The sequence below is a fragment of the Lates calcarifer genome, linkage group LG5, assembly GCF_001640805.2.
Source record: "Lates calcarifer isolate ASB-BC8 linkage group LG5, TLL_Latcal_v3, whole genome shotgun sequence".
NCBI lineage: Eukaryota > Metazoa > Chordata > Actinopteri > Centropomidae > Lates > Lates calcarifer.
Window position 1 is genome coordinate 21,896,330 of NC_066837.1, and position 18,477 is coordinate 21,914,806.

At 38.7% G+C, this 18,477-nt stretch overlaps 1 protein-coding gene across 1 annotated transcript in view; it reads right to left on the minus strand.

The window, feature by feature from the left end:
- The window catches only part of gcgrb (glucagon receptor b), a 45,032-nt gene extending 36,009 nt beyond the window's left edge, over positions 1-9,023 (minus strand). Inside the window, exon 1 of the mRNA XM_018679799.2 lies at positions 8,592-9,023. The gene's annotated coding sequence lies outside the window, so the exon portion shown is untranslated. The remainder of the gene's footprint in view (positions 1-8,591) is intronic.
- Positions 9,024-18,477: the final 9,454 nt, after the last annotated feature.

Here is an 18,477-nt window from a genome sequence, read left to right on the forward strand (position 1 = left end):
TTTTTTACTAATTAGATACGTTTTTCACAAAATAACAGCATGTTCAAATACTTTGCATTGTGTCACATTCAGTGATATCCTCTAGGCTTTAGTTAAACAGCAAAATCATACCAAAATAGTAATTCATTCTTTAATGAATTTTATCTGGTTCTGTTAGACAGTTTTGTTGCCTTGGAAAATGGTGCAAGTCAATGTATCAGCCTTATATTTAACAAGAGTAAAGTTGGAATTATACATCTGCACATATACAACGGAACATCTTTATGAACCTACGCAGTGAGGGGCGTTCGGTCGCAAGGGCTCACAGAGGGGCCACTATGCACACCTCACAAATCTTATAAATAGTGAGTACTGATTCATCAATCACACATCCTCTTCAAGCCACTTAATATCACTGCCCATCTTGTCATTGTTTCATCTGTTGATGTTGATGAATATTTCCATTTCCTCATTTCACCAGGTTTGCCAAATGTGACACTGCTTCCTGGACATGTGTGTTGTACCCCAAGTCTGTAAAAGTATAAAAGGAGCAGGTGAACGTGTCCATAATTACTGCTTTCTACAGCCACACTAGGTACCCTGTGAGGCAGTGTGGTGCTTTGAACTAAATGCTAACAACAGCATGCTAACATGCTCACAGTGACAATGCTAACATGCTGATGTTAGGCAAGTTTAAGAGGAAAGAGAACATTCATGTCCTGATAACATGAATGTGTGTGCAAAATTTTATGCTAATCCGTTCCAACAATTAGATTAGTTGGAACGGATTAACTGGACCAAAGTGGTGGACCGACTGACATGCTGACATTGTCATCCCTAGAGCCACTACTAGTATGGCTAAAAAGGAAAGTGGCTACTTTTAAACATAAAGTTGCTTCTACTAGATGGTTATTTGAATCCATAAAGTACTCTGAAAGAAACTTTACATGATTAAATAACTGAAGATATCTGGTGTCAAATTAAATCAACTTTCTTACTGATCTTCTTCTCTTTTCTTCTTCTGTTTTTATTATTCTGCTCTCTCTTTATACTTTTTTTTATCATTAATGAAGCTCATCAGACATCACTTGTCTGAGAGAGAATACTTATTAGTCCAAACATACATAAATGGTGCATTCTGCCACTGTGAAACTTCTCAGTGTGGGGTCAAATAAAAGTCAAGGTTTAGGGTGAGAACTTGGGGAGAATGGATGAGATCACAGCCACGCTTATGCATGCACAGCCACACACACACACACACACATATGGTACAATGCACTGGGGGATGGGAAGAGGTGGGAGAGGTTCAATTTTACGCTTCACGAAAGAGAGTGAGAAAATATGGGGAGATTAGGACCTGGGGTAATTTGAGAACGAGCATTGTGGGGGGAGTAGGAGAGCGTAGGGGGAAGAGATGTAGTGGAAGATACAAAGACAGTAAATGATAAGTTTAAGGAGATAATGATGAAAGGGAGGAGAAGGAAGAAAGACAAACAGAAGAACAACAGTGGGAGTGTGTTTAACTGACTCCCTTATCAGCCAAGGAGTAAAGAGGATTATTAGCACTGATAGGTGAACAGGTTGAGATATGAGATTTAAATGCAGGCCAGGAACACTGACAGTCAGAGAGGGAAAGAGGGAGTGGTGGAGAGAGGGATGACGCAGGTACGTAATGAATGTGATGGACTGATTCATGGTTTTCAATTTCACTGTCAGTCAGAGAAACTCACAGGGCAGCATGAAGATTGGATTCACCCAGATAGTCATCACTGAACACAGACGCACTGAAATTGCGGGCACATCCATAAAGATCACAGGAGGGACACATAGAAGCTAATGGCGGAGATCAAATTTCAAATTACTGTCTGTGTAAGTGCTATTAATGGCTGTGAGTTAGCAAGCTGTTGACCATACGTTTAATGAGAGAATGGACCGTAGAGCTCAGATAAGAGGCAAGAAATGGTGACACTGCTCGCTTCACTCTGCTGCATCTCAATTTCATACTACTGGAGACTGGAGTTCTCGTCCCATCACAGACCTGCTATTACATTACTTTCTCAATAACCCTAACCATGATCTTTCCCACTGTTAGAGTTGCCTTGTTGTCTTATCCAATATGAGCCAGTCAGAGGACGGACAAGTCGAGCCCACTGTGACTCACGTGATGCCCATATCCCTTCTTGTTCATTGGCATCCAAAGGCATTCAGTAATAACTGTGGCCCATTAGTGCACCGTTAGTGAGGCTTAGTGGTAATTAATTCCCCTTATACCTAACAACAAATAACTTCTCCAGTGGCATGACACCTAACCCCATGTACAAATGTGCATGCATCAAATGTGGTGTTGATGGATGGATATGTTTGGGAAAACATTTTTGCTCTTTCCCATGTACTTATTGTGTACACCATTGTGCACAGAGTATGCTATTGGTGCAGGTTTTGTTTGGCACTGCATACAGCATAATGTTAATACCAAGTGTAGCACTAAGACACGGTCTATCCCCTTCAAACCTCTTTGTCCTTCTCTTAGAATAGATTTATGAACATATAGTACATTAGTATGCAAACATGGTCATAATCCTTTTATGAGATGTGTGTGAGCCCTTGTGATTTGTTACACACCAGTGAAAATGTTCGACTTTCTATTTTACTTTTACAGCATAAGGATGGAGCTTATCTAACCTTTAACCATACTGTGTTCAGAGTGGAAGTTCAGCAATTTAAAACATCTGTAAGACTTACAGCCTCATGTCCCGCTGCCCTGCGGTCATTTCCTGGATTAATTAGCCACAGGGGTACCTTACATTGATGACATCAGCACCAGAACGGGGGAGATTAATTAATATGATTTATCGCTGACAGATAAAATGTCTCTGTTTAACCTGGCAGGGGCAATCTGCTCCTAATGTGCTCTGAATATGTGTGTCTGTTCATGTGTGTGTGAACACTGCATGCGTCAGAAACCAGTCTGGGTCAATGTTGATTGAATAAACAACTGTGTTTATAGATCAGCATCCTTCTCTCAACATGCATGCATAAAAAAACATACACACACAATTTAACTGTGCAGCTTGTGAAAATGCAATGAGTTTCATATTTTACTAGGAAGAATCATGAAATATTCACAAAACACGCCCACACATGCACACAGATCTTTTTTGAGAAGGGAGATGACGAAAGCAATTTCATTCTAGCACCCAGAATCCCTAGATTTCCTCCCAGCTCATTGTTGAACTTTTGAAACTCCTCATAGCTCATGTTGAGTTTTACAGCCTCCAGCAAAGAGCTGGGAGGAAATGTAATTTTGAGACCCGACCCAGCACTTTTGATGCTATAACAAAATCAGGAAAGGTAACTTTAAATAGGCTATATGTATATATAAATATAAGTTTTCTCTGCTGCTGAATGTGGTGGAGCGGGTGGTGGTGATGGTCACTTGCCAAGACCGATCACTGTGTTTATAATACAAGTTAAAATTCACCCTCTGAACAGCGCTTCTTCCTCAGGGCAGTCTGGACGGTACAGTGAATCACTATCAGAAAGTGACGAGACAGTTAGTTAGCATGCTAATCTAAGTTAGCGTGCTAATCTAAGTAGAAGATGTGATAAAACTAGAAGCAAAACATTGCTGTTGCTTTCCACCATTGGAGTTGATGCTGAACTTGCAATGTTTCTTCTAAACTAGTAAGTAAACAGCTGTTAATGCTAAAGTTGGCTATGTAGCGATTGCAAAAACGTACAAATAGCACCTTTAAATAATGTTTGCAGCTGCAAACATGAATGTGTGTGCATGGTTACTGCACATGCATGTCAGTGTGTATGTGTGTTGGCGATGTGATGGAGCGTGCAGGAGAGAGTGACTAATGTGGGGCTCTTTGCATAATCATTCACCTTGTACCTCATCACACCCTAATGAATAAATAATGGAGAGATCAAATGGAAGACTCTACAAAAGAAAATATACCATGAAATATGTAAGACTGGCTACATAAACCTCTTCTTCCTGAGCATGTGAACAATGTTCCACAACTTTAAGGTTCCCACAGGAGGTACAAACAGTCCTATCAGTATGACATGTGACCTCTGTTTTGTCCATGTAATGTAACTCTTAGCTGACTTGATGAACCTGAGTGATTCCACATAGAAAATATGTGTTGCATAGTAGATTTGGCCAGAAAGCGTGACAAATTGTCCTGGCGTTTCCCTCTGATTTGAGGTCATTGCCTCTGACTAAGTGGTCTCGTTACACATTTAAACCACTAGGTTGAATTAATTCCTGTAGATGAATTCTCACATACCATTTTTGGTCTCCTTGGGGAGGATTTTTCCTATGCAGTATTCTGTTTTCTTCAGTGTTTTCTGGTGCCATGGTGAGTGGAGTGTGAGCCCGCTCTGGTATTAAAGGTTGAACGGACTGTAGTTTGTACAGTATGTATGAGCACATCAGAGATGCTGGAGATAGCTCTCATTCATTAATTATAGTACTCTCACATACCAAGCCTTTATTTTCCTTGTGTGATGCTGTGGATAAAAAGACAGTGACAGTGATAAGTGGCTGTTGAGCACTGAACGTAAATGTGTGTGTGTGCTGACGTCATCCTTCCTGTCTAGCTCATGATGTAAAACATGAATGAAAATCAGTGGCCAAAGACTGTTCCTGTGGATCATCTTCTAGAATTCACAGCTGAGAGACTGGAGTTCATCCAGACTCAAAGGAGCTGAAACAAAGAGTAGAAAACACCTTCCGGGCCTCAGATGGTGTTACTTTTCATTTGTTTATTGATTTATTTAAACATGAAGTTGTGTGTAGAGGTGAAGCAATTTAAGTTTTAATTAAACTTTCCAGTTCCACAACAACAACAGCTTTGTTATCAGCTGTTTCCTGGCTGACATTAGAGTTAATTCATTCATTAAAGTGTTCTCTCGTTGTCTATGGGACTAAATGATGCACTGTGCTTGTTATAAACTTGGCTGTTTGTGGTCAGTAATCCAACCACAAACACATTCTTATTATTAAAGAACTGTGTTTACTAGGAAAGTGCTTGGCTCCAGGTTTGCTTCTTGTCATATGATGATGTGTTCTACAAGTTTGTTAGAGAATTAAATGAACCCAGTGGTGTTTTTGTATTAACAATGTTTACATTTGTTTTCTCACCAAAACACATCAGCTGTGTCTGAAATCATTCCCTATAAAGTGCACTACATTGGTCTGAATTTTGCATGTCTAAATATATCCGCTGTGCAGTGCCCTCAAAAATTCTGCATCAGAATGAAAAACATAGTGTCTAAGTGAGAATGATTAGTTAATGTCTTAAATTTCAGCTATTAAGTGAACTGTTGAGTGTCTGTAGGAAACAGTGAATGAGTGAAAAAAGGGTTGATTTCAGACACTGCCACTGTGTGTGTCCTCCATGTTTACTTGCTAGTTGTTTTTGTCTTGATTGCCTTTGTTGGAGAAGCACCTCATTTGTTGGTACATTACCACCACCAACACTCAATCTGCAGAATAGTTTGAATCACGGCCACTCCTGTACTTGTGCACAATACACATGACAAACAAAACAGGGAGCAGCTGCTTCATAGTGCTGCTACTGGCTAAAAACTCCACAAGATAGCTTAACCCTTTATCGGGCATTCATTGAAATACTTGGAAATTCAAAATTTCAACCCTAGAGTGTCATGGCAGGGCACAACAAGACTTTTTTACTTTTGTGACATTTTTGAAAATATTCAATTTTCATGTAGAAAATCAAGATCATTGAAGTTACCATATGTGGTTCCTTGCCCGTCTAGGTTAAAAAAATTCTAAAAGGTGTATATACGCCATTTGGATGTCTGCGAAGTTACCATATATAGTCACTTGCCCGGTAAAGGGTTAACTGGATCTATTAAATAGAAAGTCAGGTCAATCCATTTACTATGAAAAGTACCCTGAGATGACTTTTGTTGTGATTCGGCGTTATATAAATAAAATTGAATTGAACTGAACTATACCCTTCTTAATGGTTTATTTTTAACCAAACTGCTAGTTGGCAGGCGTTAACGGTGCCAATGTTAGTCTGTTGAACAGTTCACCACCTTGGTCCTGACTGAAATATCTCAACAACCATTGGATGGATTGCTATTGAATTTTATACAGGCACTCATGTGCCTCACATATTGTTCCTATTGTGCATACATAGGAGGCAGTTAACATATAGCAGGTGGGATGTGCTGTTTCAGAGAGTGAGTGTGAAAAAAACAGCTGCTTCTCCAGACAGTTGACACTGGTTAATAGGACAGTGGCATATCCTGACAGTTACCTGTGTGTAGGTCACTACTATATGTTGCCCCTGAAAATGTTTGAAACTGTAATATAGTCAATATAAGATGAGACAGGACAGAGCAGGATGTTATACTCGAGCATTCACAAGCACATGTAGTTAGAAATACCAGTTAACGTTACAAAGTGGAATGTAAATCTGCTATAATACAGTGTATAATGTTCAGATTAAAGCCTCAACCTTAAATATATCTCACTGACTTTCACTAAGCAGGAAGTATCTTATAAAAAGTAAGAGAGGGTCCAATATATTAATGGACGCAAAGTCATGGGTCAAAGCTATCACTTTCTTCCAACAATGGCGCCCACAGGCTCCACCCACAGGCTCCACCTACAGGCTTGTTACACAACAACCCTCTGTCTTTGTCTGTTTATTGATTGAAAAAAGCTAAGCCAGTGAAATGTCGAGCTTTTGACAACAGTGATCGTGTCAGGAGGAGGAAGTTAATGGAAAAAAGACATTAGCTCACTTTGTCTGCTTTCATGTTTGAAGACCAACATCTACAAATCAATATCTGCCTTTTGTAAATGTTCCGTGTATGTGCGCCGCACCATCCTGACCAGGCAAATCAAATCTCTGGCCATCATACCATTACAAAAGAGTGGTCCGATGTCTGGGGAAACCACCGAGCCCTCAGGCAGGACAACTTAGGATATTACTTGTTGGAGAGTGAAAGAAAATGCAGAAGGGGCAAAAGGACACAGCTCTGTTTTCAAGAAACTGGCCGCAAACACAAGCACTTTTGTGACCAGAGACACAACTGCAGAACAGGTGTACAGGAGCACAGTCTGGAATGAGGATGGACGGAGTGGACACGTTTTCCTAGTGACAGGTTCCAGTAATGGCTTCTAAGCTCCTCTCATCCACTTTTAAAGCAGAAGACAATTTTCCAACATGTCAACATCACTGAAGGCAAAGCTATCAGTGACGTGTAATGTCCAGGTGCAAAAACATATAGAAAGGTATAAACAGCCTGAATGCAATGCCTGAAATTACAGAGAGCCACACAGGGCATGTGTGTAGCTGTTTTAATATTTTGCTTTGTTTGTTTAGATCACAGAGCTGCAACTGATGCTTATTTTCACTATCGATTTATCTGTAAATGTCAGCAAACAGTGAAAAATACAATTTCCCACAGCCTGAGGTGATGTGTTTAGCAACAGTAAGGTTTGGTCATTTTGTGAATGATTCTTATTTTCTCTACATCTCTCTACATCCAAACTGCCATCTTGTGTTATTTAAATTTGCACTGTACTACGGTCAACATATGCACAGCATTAGTCTCTTATAGGGATACAACAGTGATTTATGTCTGATGTGGCCACTACAGGCTACTGTTAACTGACTGAAACTGAAGGCAGCTGCACTCTCAGCCCCTAAAGGCACACTACAGGGACACTGTTTGCAGCTGCATTAAACTATTAATAACTTCTCTCTGCAGATGACAGAAATTGCCTTGTTTGTTGAGTTTACAATGTATTTGTTCCAGCTTCCCATGAAAACAGCGCATATTATGTCATGAACAGGAAATAATCATCTCATAACATTACAATATAATATTCAGACTTCTGCAGCACTTCTTATCCTTGCACCCACATCTTAACAGTTCATTTGAAGCCACAAAAATACCAAATTGGCACAATAAGCGCCTGCATTTGCTCCTTCATGGCTTTGCAGAAAAACAAGAACTAAAGCCAGAGAGAGGGAGAGCAAAGGGGCAAAAAGATACTTATCAAACTACAAACTTTTCTTAGTCAAATTCAAGTGATCATATGCCTCTCATTCACCATTAGTGTATCAGACAATACAATGGCTTGCATTCAAAGCTGTTCTGTTTTCTGCACGTTATCTGCCTTGTAATCTCATGCATCCAGTGTCTCTTCATCTTGCATCAACCCAAACAACTACAACTATTAATCTGCGCATCAACACTCAAGGTGATTGCTGAGGGAGGGAGAGCCTTAAGCTCTGAGAGGCACTCAAACAAACTCAAACACACACAGTAAAACACAGGAGCCAGGAAAGAGAAAGCGCTCTTGTTTTGTGAATGGCAGAGGACACGTTCAAGCTTCTGAATGATGTAACTTAATGTGATAATTAATGTGATTTAAAAAAAAAAAAAAAAATCATCATCATCAACATGCAGCACCTGGAACACCCCGAACTGCGTTCTCCTCCAGAATAAAACAGTGTTTAGGACAGGAGAAAAAAAAAAACAACTCGCACAACTACAAAGAGACTTAGAGAGGACCGATAAGTGGAGCAAACACCAACCAAACGACTTTTTACCTCAGCGTCCAGACGTCCTCTTGCGCCCCTGGCACCCCCACACCGACCGCTGCTCATCTCCCGACCTGGCCCATCACCGCAGGTACAGTCCGGAGAGCACAGTCAGCTCACATAACCAATGTCCAGAGAGAGAGAAACAAGAAAACAAGGGAGCTGAGGAAAGAAAGAAAGAAAGAAGAGAAGAGAGAGAGAGAGAGAGAGAGAGAGAGAGAAAGAAAAAGAAAGAAAGAAAGAAAAAAGACTGGACCTGTGACTTCTTGAATTTGTTCTTGTCCGCTCAAGCTACAGTCCAGGCTCACGTTTGTTTCTTTGTTTCTTTCTCTGTGACTGACTGTAAATTACTTTTCTAAATTAAATCTCGCTCGTGTCGCAGACTGGACTGAAGTGTGTCGGACTGACAGAGGTTGAATGCTCCGCTGTTGATGCTCTGCGCTTCCGATTCTGTCAAACCGAGCAGAATATAGAGGCTGACTTCCGGTGTAAAATTTCAAAATACAGCTCAAAAAGGCAAACGTGCAACGTCTCTCTCTCTCTCTCTCTCTCTCTCTCTGTGTGTGTGTGTGTGTGCGCGCGCGTGTATTAAATGTCTCGTTTTGTCTTGGAATGGCAATAACCACAAAATTGTGTGGTTTTTTTGAATGTGTGAGTTTGAGCCATATAAATAGAATTTACTTCATTTTTTGCTTCATTTTTACTTCATTGCAGAAAATGAAAGAAGGTCATATAATTATATGAATGTCAACATTTATAATATAATAAGAAGAGAATGAAAAAGTTTGTAAAAATACAGATAGAAATTAATTATAGTGAATTTAAAAAGAACAGTAATCATTTATTTATAAAAGACTATGTTATTGTCAAGTAATACAGTAATGTACATCAAGAGATCAAAGGGCCATGTAGGTATATGTATATACACAGTGTGTCTGGTTGTGCAAATTTGCATTATAAAAGCAGCAGTCTGTGTGTTTAGTTATGGCTGCAGCCTAAATAACCTGTGTGAACTATATATATTTGAACTGAAACACCAAAATAAAGACATCACATCCATCATTATTAGAGTATATAGAGATGTGTATATAGAGGAAGGAGGAAGGAAACAAGGACAACATACATGACAATCTCAACCAATGAGCAAAAACCAGATCAACCAGATATGAGTCAAATCTACAGCCAGAGCATCTGAAGGCAGAAAAAATGCTTTTTGTCTGTGAAATTGTCCTCAGGAGTGGCATCAGTCTTATCAAGTAAGCAGCCCTAGAGACCAAACATCAGATTGTTTGTCTTTATTTTACCTTTATCTTTTAGTACGATTGTGCTATTTTATCTCTTTATTTTGAAATGTCATTCTTTCGATTTCTGGTACGATTATTCCTAAATGTGGTTACCTTTACACAGGTCGACTCTCAGCCAGTGGTCCTAAGTAAATGTGCATCAGTCTCTGGGGAAAAGTTGCAGAGATGGGGGTAAAACCAGGAGGTCATTGAAAAGTCACTCTCAGGCAGGTGTGGGCAGTAGTCTGCAGCAGGTAAACAAAACCTGAAAAAAAAAAAAAAACAGTAGCAGCAAGAGTGAGCATGAGTTAACACAGCTTAGGGGATTCGACCTGAACAAACAGTACATATCTGCATATATATATATATATATATATATATATATATATATATATGTATGTATATATATATATATATATATATAGTATATATATATATTCCAGACCTACTGCTCTGGAGAGATCACTTCTGCTGTAGTTTGTCCCACTAGTTAGTTGAACAGCTGTTTGCCGTATGGAAATCCAAGACTGCCACTGTTAAAAAGAAATGTTTTAATGAAATTAATCTTGACTTTGATCATGCCCTCTGTCACAAAGATGTGTGCAAACTCAAGAAAGATACATATATTTTTATGTTCACAAATAGTACAGTCCAAACTAAAATCATATTGCCTACTTACAATGAAATTGTGAAATTGACAGTGTATTACCTTAACTGAAAAAAATAAAATCAAACTGGACATTTTCCTGCTATGACAAATCAAAATGTCCATTAAGCACCTACGTCTAGGCAGCAAACACACAATAAATGTTGCTTCACACTAACAGGAAATGATACAGCATCAGTTAACAAGCTATTGCTAATCTCAAGTCGTCGTAGCCCCCCCCTCTTTTTCTTTTTCATTTGAGTCAACTCAGGACTCTTAGTCTTCCCACTCACTTTTTGATGCAGGTTTTTTGTACGCATGTCTGAGATTTTCATGTTGACTCATCCCTAAACCACGGCACATTTGGGGCACATTCCAGTGTATTTGCCCAGTTATCTGCATTTTACTCTCAAGAAAAATGTAAAGATTTAAAAGTAAGGATCATATTTTTAGTTTCATTTCCAAAACAATTCCCCTGTGTGTGACTGAACAGACTGCTGAAGCATGAAGGCAAAGTTAGGTCTGTGTCAGAGAACCCCCATGCTGATAAAGCAAAGACACTCATGAGGGAAACAATAATGGAGACCCTGTTTGTTTTCTATTCTCTGACTACAATCCCATGACTTTCAGCTCCATAAACTGGCTGTATGCCTCAGTATCATAGGATGCTCAGCCAATAGTAAAAGGAAAATAAGGTTACAAAATACAGAGGTTTGGGGATGCCAATGTTAATATGGACTCACAGAAAAATGCTAAATTAATTTTCAGTTAAAATTTTTCAGTTTTTAAAAATATTGGCTGCCCTGGATTTTCATATGACATACAACAGTACTAGAAACTAATAATACAAGAGAACAGACACTTAGCTTAGACAGAAACTTAGACACTCACCTGCTCACTTCCTATAAAAGCATCAATGTTTATATTGCATTTATTTGTGTGCAACATATTTTGAATTTATTTTGAAAACAAGTTTATTCATGGTATGTAACCTTGTATCACCTGTACTGTTTTATCTGTTTCATTTTAATTGATTTTTTTTCTTTTGATATTTACTTGTATTGCTATACCCTGTGATTTTCCCTTAATAACAACTCTGCATTGATAACAAGACACACTGCAATGCATCACTGCCCAGACAGATTTAATTCAGGGTCAATGCCCTATAATTAACAACATAACTCCACTGATAAAACAGTAATCTGAGCCTTGTTGGAGTTTTGGTGGTGGAGGGGAAGGTGGTTGCTGGATGTTTGCCATCAGTAATGCTGACAAGCAAGGAGTTGCTGTGTGGATATTGAACTGATAGAAGTATGCAAGAAAATATGACCGGATCCATGAGGTATGGCATGACTGGAGCGATGATTGAGTGATGCTCAGACCCCAGCACAAACATGCGTCTAAATGTGTTTCTCTATATTGTAACTAGATTGAAAGTGTTCATAAAGAAACACTGAACTTAAGGACAGTTTTAATGATTGGGAGATACAGTAATTCATGATGATTATAAATCCTGATAGGGGCTGAAGAGGATTAAACTCAGCCCTTGATCAAACATCTAAATAATGGTTTACATAGCACTGTAGTCATCACTCTGAAAAGGGTGTGACTCGTGAGGCTTTTTTGCATATAGCAGGACCTTATGCTGATGGGACCATCATGACTTGCCTTTGAATGACAATTACAAAAACAAACAAACAGAACAAACAAAAATTCTATAGACACCTCTGAATCTTATTTTCTCACTGACCTGTGGATGTAAATGAGAATCCATTATTTCTGTGGTCTGGCTCAGTATTGTCAGATGGAATCTGATCTCAGGTCAGATGCTGAATGGCCTCTTTGCTAGACATTATTGTCTTTCTAATCTGCCTCCTCTCTGTGATATTGCACTTGGTCGTTATGAAAAATGCAATTCAATATCCGAGTGGCCTCTGACCTTGAGGTGTAGCAACATCATCTGTGCTTAAACAAAGATCAGACCCTTTAAAGGTTGATCCTCAATCATGCGTAGTATTGCATGGAAACATGCCAACATTCAGATGTGCACCATGATTTAAATATGGACAAATGTACAAACAAACATGAAATGCATATACATTTCAAGAGGCTTTACACTGAATCCGCTGTAAGAGTTCTACAAGCTGTGAATGATACACAGCCATTTAAACTGTGAAATCAGATAAAATTGTCAAGTTCAGAGGGAGTTGAAAGTTGGATGAATAACATCTGAAAATGTCTTTAACTTTCCTCTGGTCAGCTGAGGGTATTTTGTTGAATGAACAAAGATTTCATTTACATAGACAGATCTCTCGCTCTTGCTCTCTTTCTCTTCACATACACACATACACCCAAACACAGTTCAAACATTTGAAAGGTTAAAAAGATTGTTATCTAATACATAATATTATATATAGTTAATATTATAACTATTATTCAATTATGAGCATTATTGAGGAGAAAAGACCTATTAACCCAAGAGCTGCCATCTTAGTAAAGTACAGTACGTTAAAGTGCACATGCACATAACAAATCAATTGTTACTTATTAATGAAAATTATCATTAAACAGCTCACTGATAGAAATTCTTTACTCCGGCTGAGAGTAGACTGACAGCTCTGATCACATAATAGCAGCTAGTGATGTTTTGAGTTTATCAGTATTGTGCAGATGGAAACTGCAGTGCTCCATAATGTCTGCAACAGACTCAGACTCAAATTCCAAAATCCTTATGAAATTAAAACTTCATAAAACATCTGGTTAAGACACAAACAACTCCCAAATTCAGAATAGGGGCAAAGTTAAAATTACACTAACAAAATAGGAAATAGTTGTAATCCAATTAATAGTACAGGATATAGAGCATATGATAAAATACAACAATCAATTCAATTATATTGTCTTTTGAATCTTTGACTCAGTGTTTGTTGCATCTTATGACAAGTTAATATCAAACAGTGGGACAAAATATCTGAGACATCTCTTAATGCAGTACAATAAGTTGACAGCAAACACAAAATTAGGACTGCCAGAGGTGCTCATTAACCTTTGTGGTAACGTTTAAGGCTGTATTTTGTGGTGTTGTAGGAAAAAAAAAGTCTTGCTGAATGTCTCGCAGTCAGGCCGTCAGGGCTGGTGAGGATCTTGTGACTGGCACAGTTTTTCTTGTGTTTGGCATATGACTTTTAAGCCATAGTTTAGCCATCGACACTTTGAATAATTGTGCAGTGTTTGCAACGGATACACCAGTAATTTGACAATCTGGCCTCTGTGTGTTTCTTTGAAATGCCTGGAAATTCTGCAAATAAAAATGGTGGTTGTCTTACTTCCAACAAAACTGACAAATCCTTCTAATTAGTGTTTAACTCAAAGTGATTCAGGTGTGTAACTGACTTTGTAACTGTCATTTAGCATGGTCATCATTTTGTATGGTTTTGTAAGATGTTTCAGTAATGCTGTTTAGGAAAATCCTTATGCTTAAACCAGCACCGCTGATGAGAGCTGTGAGACTGAACCAAAATGTTATAGTTGTAACAATGAGCCATGCTAAAATACTGTAGATCTGAGGGGAACTGCACAGTTGGTTGATAAATCTGCTTTCTGGGTTTATCACTATTAGTCACACCATTCACATTACATGTGGTCATTTGACCCTTTCTTTTAGAAACATATTGAGTATAAATGCTTGAGTGTGTGCACTAATATGACAAAATAATGACAGAGGAAAATAATTAACCCAATGTTGAAATCATAATTCCTCCAACTTAAAATCAATGGATATGACTTTCTTTTTTGCCCCTACAGATTGATAGATACTATTAAATAATGATAAGCTCTCAGTCTGTGTGTTAGAGTTCAGTTTGCCCTTTTAAACAAACACGATTAATTACACTCATGCTTCCTCCAGAATTACATAGCTCTCACCTCCTCCTGGCTGATCTGAGGTCATTACCAATATGATTATAGTTATTATCATTATTTGAATTATGATCATTATAGTGATTATTTCTGTATGACTGTGGATGGCCTCTTGTCTAGTAGTTTAGCAGTGGAGTAGTTCACAGGGATGTGTATGAATTGACACAGGAGAACCAGGAAATTTTCAGAACTCTTTCATTTATTCTTGTAACAACAGTACACAGTCTAACTACTTAGCTTTATATATCAGACATAATCACCAGGAACCTTGGAAGAATCTGTTTCAGCTACTATACACCTTGGGATGAGCTGAAAATGTACTCAAACTAGATTTTTTCATTTGTCTTTGAGATTTTAAAATTTACTGCTTGATGTCCTCTGTTAGGTTTGGTTTGGTGGTTTTCAGGCTTTAGACACGTTGTTCTCTAAATGCTGGTAGTGTGGTGGTTTGACTGTGAATGTTTCTCATCTCTGTCTTGAAAAAGAAAGCATGATCTCAATGAGACTATATGATTAAATAGAATTACTAAATGTGTGAGTGAGATGCCCTTCATCAAAGCCAGATGTGATGAGAGTTAACACCTGAATCTGCAGCTCCCCTCGGCTTTATGGAGCCATACATCGAGTACAGCTGATTGTATAGCTACCCGGCTGCAACTTAACTGTTTTTATTCACTGTTCTTGTAGTGTTGTTTTTCTGCCGCAGCAGGCAGCGGTTGTTTTCACAGAAAAAGCTCTATAAAACCATTGTACACTACCTGCTCAGCACAAAACAGCAGACAGACACAGACACCAATTAGCTGGTGTTTCAAAGTGTAAGATAATGTGGCTATCCTAATAAATTAATAATTAATTTGTTAATAAATAAAGAAGCATTACCTTCAGTTTGACAAGCTTTTCTGCCTCTCCATGCCTGGATTTTGTGTGCTACAATAATGGATAAGGTTGCAGGAGCGGGACTGAGTGAGCAGCGAAGCAGCAGAAAAATTCAGCGATTCAAAAGCAACCGCAATCTGGATATATAAATAAATATTTCTGAATAAAGCTTTAGAGAAATCGTGCTGGATACATCCGAGGCCTCATCCAGGGAAATTGAAATGTTGTGTTTAAAATCGTTGTTTCTGCTGCTGTGCTGTTTAATACAGCTGAATGTAAACCAAGTGAATCTGAAACAAAATTAGACCCATCATATGCATATATGCAAACAATCTGTGCTCCTCTTTTCCAGCTGGCACATATTTCCTCCCCACTAATCACAGTTCCAAGAAAAATGGTTTAATAGCTCCTTTGTGTATTGCTTTAATGGCCTGTGAGACAATGTAATGACAATATGCACGTCCACATTTCCCCTAACACACCTCACATACATCACAGGAACAGGAATGCAGGGAAACATCATGAAGTTATTGATGGAAGTTTCACAGACACACATCACTTCAATTACACTTAAGACGTAAACCTAATTGAAGTCAGATTGCGTTTATAAATCAGGCCTCAATATCCTTTCACACATCTTCAGACATGTTTGCACATATATAACACACCCACAAAGAGATAGATTCTCTTTTCCCTTCTTTTCTCCCAATCCCTTTAATCCCTCCTAATGCTGTCACTCACCCACACCTATACACACACACACACACACACACACACACATGAACATACATGGGAAGACAGGTAATTACAACACACAGTGAGAATTTGTCTCTGAGCCCCTGATAGTTGTTTTTGATTTGGTGAAGGAAGAGCAATCAGTGTATGAGGCTGGGTCAAGAGGGATAATCTATAATCTCCAGGGTCATAAACCACACAAAGCCTGATGTTAATCTTAACGCAGCTGATCAGAGGAGAACTCATTCTGATCCACACTTAACAACCACACACACACATTCACAACCCACACCGACAAAAACCTACACCCTGCAGCTCCCCTCCCTCTGCTGGTCCCACGGTCAGTCAGAGCATGAAGCTGAGTTATGATCATTCACCTCTGAGCAGAAATGTAATGTGTGTCAGAGAGAGAATTTTCTCCCTCTTGTACACCAAATTTATAACTCAGTTGTTGGCAGAGGCATCGGTCTTGTTGCTTGGAATGAAGTCATGAAGTCTGAGGTGAAGTATGTGTTCTGGTTTGTGTGAGAGACAGAATGAGAGAAACTACTCTGTAACATACTGCTCTCTGATATTTCTCAACTTTTTTCTCACAGTAAATACCTCTAATACACCCCCCCCTTCCAGTTTTGTTTGGGTCCAGTATTTTGTTTCTTCTACATGTTTGCTTTTCTGATCCACCTACTTCCTATTCATTGTAACAAGTATCACACGTGAAGGTAATGTATGAAAACACTGACACATCATGTTGTTGGTAAACTTGTTGCCCATGTTCACAAGCCTCATGTCTGCTGTTTGGGTGCTGAGCAGGTACTATACTGTGGGTTTAGAGCTATTCACAACAGAAAACAACCATGTGCTGCAGCTAAAAACACTGCTTTGAGAGCAATGAGAGTGAAAAATTCTCAGGGGTCATTTTTTAATGGGAGGACAGACAAGGTCATGAATGAACTCTGAAACTCTTCATTTTAAATGATTTACTAGTTCCTACACACTGTCACGCTGCTAAAGGATCATTACTGACAATCAAAACAAAATATCTTTGGAGAATACTGACGGAAGTGGTTCTGAGGTAGAAGACAGTCAACTAGTTTGAATTTTATCCTGTAGTGTGGTTCTTGTGGTGTTCTCTCTATGTTTAGACACCATTTAGACACTTAAGAGACATTTGTCTTTCTTGGCCTTATAACTTGGTATAGGCAGTCCCCTGGACAGTAGCACACTTATTTTCCCTTCCTTCAGCCACTGCATCCTCTTCAGTTTTAGGACATAATCACAGCTACATTTACGTGTAAAGTAATTGTTGTTCATCTGTACAGTTGAGCAATAGAAAACAGTGTAGGTGTAAGATTCAAGATTGACTTTTATTCATCCATAAAATCACTCAAATGCTACAACAGTGTGACTGAAAGAGCAATGGAAATCATTTTGTATGGATAAAAACAACATTGAACTATAGTCCAACTATAAAAAAAAGTAACTGTTCCAGTATCACCTGAGATTGGCTCGAGCCCTGCCCACGACCCTCAAGGATAAGTGGTATAGATAATGGATGGATGTATGGATATTTACTTCTCTAATAAAAATGTTTAAAAATGCAGTGCAGAGGCCCTGCTGTACGACTTGCAGTCAATTATATATGTTCAAGTAGAAGCTGTAACTGTGTTCTTAAGTGTGCTTTATGCATTAACTCATGATGCAGCAAGCTTGCTGCTGAGCTGCCTAATATGGCAAAGGACCTAGCCACTTCCAGTTTGTTGCATAAGATTTCCCTGTGATGCTGTCAGAGTCTGCTCACCTTCTCATCAACTATCCCACTAATGTGAAAGGAAATGCGACAGAAGAGCTGAAACGTTTCTGTTACGCACTCTATTGATTACTTACTACCGCATAGTCATTGTGGTGGGCAAGTCATGACCTTGTGAGAAAAATAATGAGAGCAGAGTGTGATCTGAGAGCTGGTACTGAACTATGACCATCTTCACAAGTGTTTTTCAGATGCATGAATGTGTGTGGGTGCATGGGTGGTATGGGGGGGGTGCGGGCAGCAACTCAGTGAAAGAGTGAGAGAAACCGAGAGAAAATGTGACACTTTTTAAAATCCATTTGATGAACTGAAATAGTATACACCAATTAGAAGTACTGGAACATTAGCAACAAAAGGTATAGTTTGTGAAAGGCAATGAAACTGGTTATGTTTGATTTCAGTGACAGTTGTCTATCGCTTTAACAAAGGCACTGAAATGTGAAAATATGGAAGCAAGTTTATACAATGGCACATTTCATTCACAAAGGACAATGAAAAAGTGCTTTACATTATGCATTAACATTTAATCAGAAATCCAACTGAAATACATGAAATGAAAAAAAAACATTTAAAAAAGATAGAAACTGAAGTACAGGTGTGTGTGTGTGTGTGTGTGTGTGTGTGTGTGTG